Genomic DNA, 7,689 nt, shown 5'->3' on the forward strand with positions numbered 1-7,689 from the left:
CACATCACTCATGACCCGCTTCTGCGCGGGTGAGGACAGCTGGCTAGCCCGCAGTAACAACCTCAACAAAAATCCTGGCAGTCCAGATACCAAGGACCGCAATGGCAGGTCACGTTGCAACAAGCAAAAACGCCGCACTAACGGCGATAATACTGAGGATACGGCAGTCAACGCCGGATTCAGAGGCTCCAAACCCGGTCAGCGGAAAAAGCCATTCAAAAGAACTACTCCGGGTCCGTCCAATTTGGACCAAATACTCGACTGCTCGTGCCAGATACACGGCACCCCCGAAAAGCCAGCTAACCACACTAATAGGGATTGTTGGGTATTCAAGCAGGCACGCAAGTTAATTGCCGAAAACAATGACAAGGGGCTGCATAGCGATGACGAGGAAGAGACCCGGCCGCCAAACAATAGAGGACAGAAGGGTTTCCCCCCACAAGTGCGGACGGTGAACATGATATACGCAACCCACATACCCAAAAGGGAGCGGAAGCATGCACTCAGGGACATATACGCGATGGAGCCAGTCGCCCCAAAGTTCAACCCATGGTCCTCCTGTCTGATCACTTTTGATCGAAGGGACCACCCCACCAGCATCCGCCATGGCGGATTCGCCGCATTGGTTCTAGACCCAATCGTCAATGGGTTTCACCTTACTAGAGTCCTAATGGACGGCGGCAGCAGCCTAAACCTGCTTTACCAGGATACAGTGCGCAAAATGGGCATAGACCCCTCAAGGATTAAACCCACAAAGACGACCTTCAAGGGCGTCATACCAGGTGTAGAGGCCAATTGTACAGGCTCAGTTACACTGGAAGTGGTCTTCGAATCCCCGGATAACTTCCGAAGCGAGGAGTTAATCTTCGACATAGTTCCGTTCCGCAGTGGCTATCATGCACTGCTCGGACGAACCGCGTTTGCAAAGTTCAATGCGGTGCTGCACTACGCATACCTCAAGCTCAAGATGACAGGCCCTCGAGGAGTCATCACGGTCAACGGAAACACTGAACGCTCCCTCCGAATGGAGGAACATACAGCGGCTCTCACGGCAGAAGTGCAGAGCAGCCTCTTAAGGAAATTCTCGAGTCCGACCATTAAGCGATCGGACACTGCTAAGCGCGCCCAGAGTAACCTACAACAAGACCACCTGGCACGTTCCGAGCACGCGTAGCAATGTGGCCCCAATCCCAGCCCTTGCAAAATTGCAAAACCAGTACCCCGCGTACATCACTACGCTCTGGAAATACCATGGGCAAAGGGGGAGGGGCACGACCACGGCAGTCCCAGAGTGCGGCTCAACCACACCAGGGGCTCCCAAGTGTGTCATCATTTTTCTTTCTTTTTTTCCTCAGGACTCCATTTACTAGAGGCCCTGTCCGGCAGCAGACCTGCCGAACTCACGATGCAACAGCCAGGAAAGGAGAAAAGCTACGACGAGTATCCAGGTGGTCTCCATTATGAGCATTATACCTGTTTTATACACCATTCCGCAGCGTACCCCTGGAGGGGGACATGCTAAATAGCTCCACCCCTTGCTTACCGCACTATTTGTATCGTTCTGCATTCACAGCAGTATTATTTGAATAAACAATGCATCGCTTTTTGCCTATAATTGCAATCCTTTTTTTATACATATGTTCATTTATGACATGATTGCATCCGTACACTTTGGTACGGCTAAATACACCATGGGCTTAAGTTCCCCACATCATGGTGTGATAAGTCTGAAGACTTTCACAAGTGCGGCACCCCGAACTTATAGCATTATATGCATCGGCTCCGAATCATGTCTTGGGTCAATGGTTGGGTTTGCCCGGCTCCCATGTTTTGGTACCTTACGTTCCGTTATATCGGCTAAGGTAGCACTGGGAGAACCACTGTGATTGTGCCCCAGTTGAGCTAGGCGAGCACCTCAGTGGACCAAAAAAATGGGAACAAGAGCACTCAAGTTTATCCCGAACACCCCAGCACTCGTGGCATGGGGGCTGAAGCCGACGACTTGCCATCTCTCAGATTTGATAAACGGCCGCACAGAAGGTAATGTTTTAAATTAACAAGCGTTGCTTAGCGCATATGAACAAAGTTTTCAGCGCACAGGATAACAAAATGCGAGTCTACTCAAATATTACATCTTTGGAGCACTCACCGGCAATAATGCGGGCACCCTTCAGGACACCCTTGTAATACATCTCGGGTGTGCGATACTCCTTGCCCGGCGGTGGCGCGTCCGTCACAAGCTTCTCAGCATCCATCTTGCCCTAGTGCACTTTAGCATGGGCAAGGGCCCGACGGGCACCTTCAATGCAGGCGGAGAGCTTGATGACTTCAACCCAGGGACACGCATCCACCAGCCGCCGCACCAGGCCGAAGTAGCTCCCAGGCATGGCCTCTTTGGGCCATAGCCGAACTATAAGGCCCTTCATGGCCTGTTCGGCCACCTTGTGGAGCTCGACCAGCTGCTTCAGTTGGTCGCTAAGGGGCACCGGATGTCCGGTCTCAGCATACTGAGACCAGAACACCTTCTCCGTCGAGCTCCCCTCCTCGGCTCTGTAGAAAGTGGCAGCGTCGGACACGCTGCAGGGTAGATCTGTGAACGCTCCTGGAGAGCTCAGAATTCGGGTAAGTAACAGGTAATTCACTTTTACATGCTTGCTTTGCATGAAGAATGCCTTACCCGCCGCTATCTTCTTCAATTCCTCGATTTGCTGGAGGGCCTTGTTGGCTTCGGCCTTCGCGGCTTTGGCGCTCTCAAGAGCCGACGCAAGCTTGGACTCTCGAGTCTTCGAGTCATGCTCCAAATTCTCGTGTTTTTACACGAGAGCCTGGAGCTCTTGCTGTACCTCCGCCACCCGCGCCTCCTGCTTCTCTCGCCCGGCGCATTCTGCGGACGCATTGCGTTCGACAGTGGACACCGCCTCCTTCAGGGTCGCCACCTCGTTCGTAGCCCCTGGAGTACCCACGTTATCCTTGTCATTTCTCTTGCAACCAAATCCTTTTCTATAAGGTACAACTTTAATATGGTGTTACTCACCTTCCTTGTCCCCGAGCTGCTTCTTGGCACGGCCGAGCTCGCTCTCGGACCGCTCGAGGCTCTGCTTCAAGGTATTGACCTCCGCAGTCAGTACGGCAGAGGTCAGCAGCGCAGCCTGTATTCCCATATTGACATATTTTTAAGGACTCTTGCATATATCTTTTTAGATCCTCAGTCTAGCTTTTCTTTCCGAACACTGAACCGAGCATCAGGGGCTACTGTCTATGCGGTATTATATTACATATCTTAAAACTCTTACCTCAAAGCCTGTTAGAAGGCTGCTGCAGGCTTCGGTCAGCATGCTTTTGGCGAGCTGAACCTTCTGAATCACCGCACTCATGACAGTGCGGTGTTTTTCTTCGATGGAAGCGCCGTTGAGCGCTTCCAGCAAGTTATCCGGCACCTCCGGTTGGACGGAGGCCGCCGGTGTCACAATCTTGCCCTTCTTACGAAGGGGGCGCACGCCGGACTCCGGAACCATTGAAGGTTCCGGTGCAGAGTCCGGTCCGAAGTCCGGGAGGTTGCCCTGCGGCACCTCAGGGGCCTCCTCTTCCTGATGGGTCCCTTTCCGGGATCCCACCTCACCGTCGTCAGCGTCGAGGAGGGAGGAGGCGGCCGGAAGTGAAGTGCTATTCACATCCGACGTGCCCAAGGACCCGCTCGACGAAGCGGGAAGATCATCCTTGGGCGGACTACAGGGTTGTATGCAGCGTTAAAAGATGCTATGCGACAAAAAGAAAATTATGAGTTATTCAGGAGTCCGGATACTTACGATCTCGCCAGGGGCTTGACCCTTGAGGGCCACCCCTCGTCGCCGTCGCCGGCGTTGGCGGAGCAGTCCGGGGGAAGGGTCCTTCCCTTTTTGGACCCTTCGGCCTCCCCCGTTGGGGAGGCCTTCCTCTTCTTCTCTCCCCCCACTAGGGGAGATGCCTCTTTCTTCTCCTCCTCGTCCTCGTGAGAGGAGTCCGCCTCGGAGTCATCGGACGATGAATCCGATAACACCTGGCGCCGGGAACTCCTCCGGGTTCCCGTGGCCTTCTTCTTGGCCTTCTTCTCCGGCACCACGTAAAGTGCCGGGACCAGCAGCCCTGTTAGACAGGCATCCGCTGGATCTTCTGGAAGGGGAGCCGGACAGTTAACCTGTCCGGATGTCTTCTGCCAGGCCTGTTAAAGGTATGGGGAGTTTAGATCCCGCATAGAGTCAAACTATGAAAAGTAAGTGTCCCATAAAGGATAACATGGCTTACCTCGCCAGCTGGACGCTGCGAGCTGAATCCGCGATCTTTAGTAGCGGATGCGGGGGCCTCGGCGCCCTTGAACAGCACCCTCCAGGCATCTTCGTACGTAGTGTCAAAGAGGCCGCTCAGGGTTTGGTGTTGTGTCGGATCGAACTCCCACAAATTGAAGTCCCGCTGTTGGCAGTGGAGAATCCGGCGGATGAGCATGACCTGGATCACGTTGACAAGCTTGAGCTTCTTGTTCACCGGGGTTTGGAGACAGGAGTGGAGTCCGGTCAGCTCATCCGAGCTACCCCACAGCAGGCCCTTCTGTTTCCAGGAAGTGAGTCGCATGGGGATGCCAGATTTGAATTCGGGGACCGCTGCCCATTCAGGGTCACGCGGCTCGGTGATGTAGAACCACCCCGATTTCCACCCTTTGATGGTTTCCACAAAGGCGCCCTCGAGCCAAGTGACTTTGGGCATCTTGCCCACCATGGCGCCTCCGCACTCCGCTTGGCTGCCCTTCACAACCTTCGGCTTGACATTGAAGGTCTTTAGCCACAAGCCGAAGTGGGGCTAGATGCAGAGGAAGGCCTCGCACACGACGATAAACACTGAGATGTTGAGGATGAAATTCGGGGCCAGATCGTGGAAATCCAGTCCGTAGTAGAACATGAGCCCCCGGACAAAGGGGTGGAGTGGGAAGCCTAGTTCGCGGAGGAAATGGGGAAGGAATACCACCCTCTCATGGGGCCCGGGGGTGGGGATGAGCTGCCCCTCGCCGGGGAGCCGGTGCGCGATGTTGCTGGACAAATATCCGGCGTTGCGCAGCTTCTTGATGTGCCCCTCCGTAACGGAGGAGGCCATCCACTTGCCTCCCGCTCCGGACATGGCTGGAGAAGGTTGAGGTAAGATGTGCGGACTTGGGCGCTGGAGCTCGAGTGCACGGAGATGGATAAGCAGAGGAAGAAGGCATAAGGTAAAAAGGTGGATCCTTATCCCCTTATATATGGGTGGATGAAACTATGCGTCCCCACCAGCCTAGTAAAACTTGCTTATCTCCCAAGCGCCACAATCAATGGCGCGGTTGGGTTACCCACATCCGTATTGATGAGAATCCCGGAATAAGGGGACACGATCTCTGCTTTGACAAGACGTGCCAAGGAAACCGCTTCGCTAAACGCGCTGAGGTGGAATAATAAAAACGATTCAAGTAAAGGCTTGGTTGTGGTGTGACGTCACGCCACAAAATACGTCAGCAGATTGAACTTGTGTAAATATTATTCTCTCTACGGTGGTATGTGGAATTTATTTTACAGAGCCGGACACTATCCTGGCATTCACAATCTTCTACGAATTATTCGGAGGAGGAACCCGCCTTGCAATGCCGAAGACAATATGCGCGCCGGACTCGTCGTCATTGAAGCCTGGTTCAGGGGCTACTGAGGGAGTCCTGGACTAGGGGGTGTCCGGATAGCCGAACTATCATCATTGGCCGGGCTCCAAGACTATGAAGATACAAGATTGAAGACTTCGTCTCGTGTCCGGATGGGACTTTCCTTGGCGTGGAAGGCAAGCTTGGCAATACGGATATCTAGATCTACTACCATTGTAACCGACACTGTGTAACCCTAGCCCTCTCCGTGTCTATATAAACCGGAGGGTTTTAGTCCATAGGACGAACAACAATCATACCATAGGCTAGCTTCTAGGGTTTAGCCTCCTTGATCTCGTAGTAGATCTACTCTTGTACTACCCATATCATCAATATCAATCAAGCAGGAGTAGGGTTTTACGTCCATCGAGAGGGCCCGAACCTGGGTAAAAACATCGTGTCCCTTGTCTCCTGTTACCATCCGCCTAGATACACAGTTCGGGACCCCCTACCCGAGATCCACCGGTTTTGACACCGACAAGAACTCTCTGTAGAGTGTCTTTCTTTTTTATCACTAGAGAAACATCATTCTTCAATGGTTTGGTTACATCTATCCTCACCGGAACACGAGCAAAGTTTCCTTCAAAATCATGTGACTTTGGTTCAGCATAAATAAACTCACCGACTGTAGTAGCATGTGCCTTGATCTTCGAGAAGAACCCATCTGGAAGGTCATGGATCTGCATCCATATATCTATCTTATTGAGCTCTATTGTCGATGGCTTAGTGTAGCCATCATAAGGAGCCAGGACCACCGCTTTGCCTTTGAACGTCCACGGACCATCCTCCATCACGCGCTACCAATCCCCAAGGCACGAAAACTGCAGTGTGTAGAGATTCTCTTGTAGCAGCCTAATCTTCACTTCTTTAGCCAGATCCCAAGCAACCCTCATGTTCTTATAGAACCAATATTGACTGTAGGGTTTCATCGTGTGGACCCTTGCGATCTGCATGCACCAGGTCGCCTCTGCCTGCAATTCCTCGTCATCCACCACCACGTCCTGGAGATCATCCTCCTTCAATCCCAGTTCCTCCATCATAGCCTCCAAATCGGACACAGCCATGCCGGATCCTGAAGCCCCATCATCCATGGTTCTCTTGCCCGAGAAAAACTATTCCGCGGGCGGTGTTGTCCCCATCTAATCCACTCACCCCTCCGCCCCTAAGGCACGGGCCCGCACGATCGCCGACGGGAGGAGGATAGCGGGGTAGAGCAGTCTCTACTATAGGACCAAGCGCGTCACCACCGAGAGGAGAAGAAACCCTAACGAGATGGGAAACCCAAAGTCGTCTCTTTACCGAAATCAAAATCTACGTGATACATCGATTAGATCTTGTCGATCGAGCAACATTAAATAAAGGGGCTTGCGTGCGTTGTTGTTGGGCTTTGTATTTGCTGGGATTTTTCCTTTGCTAGGTATTTTAGTCTGGTACATGGGTTGGGGGCACGAGTCCCTGAGCAGCTTCACGATTACCTAAAAAAAGCAACTTCACGTTGTGTCACACACACATGGGGAAAAAGAAGCGGATAAAAGTGGAAAAGGAAGAAATGCATCGATTTAAAAAAATTAACGCATTTAAGAAAAAGAAGAAAAACAGGAAAAAGATAAAAGTTTCCCCAACTAAAGAGAATAAAAGTGGAAAAGGAACTATGTTGGCACATTCTATCGAGATGGCATAGTGGTTACAATGGTATGCTCTGACTGGAGAGGTCTCGAGTTCTAAACCGCCAGGTGCACCTTTTCCTCCGTGCCACAGGCACCAAATAGGAAATGCTGGGAGAATAAATAAAGTTCTACAGTAATTTGCAAAAAAGGAAAGGAAAAAGGGTTTGGTTTACCAGGCCCCAAAAAACATTGGGCCATGGTCCGACCGAACAAAACGACCGGTCAGCCCCCTAATAATAATAAAAGAAGAAGAAGCAATCATGTGTCCTAGACGTACCTCACCCACCCAGAGTGAATCTCGCCAGAAAACCCTATTTGCCGCTCTTTGTGGCA

The sequence above is a fragment of the Triticum aestivum genome, chromosome 3B (genome assembly GCF_018294505.1).
Source record: "Triticum aestivum cultivar Chinese Spring chromosome 3B, IWGSC CS RefSeq v2.1, whole genome shotgun sequence".
Taxonomy (NCBI): Eukaryota; Viridiplantae; Streptophyta; class Magnoliopsida; order Poales; family Poaceae; genus Triticum; species Triticum aestivum.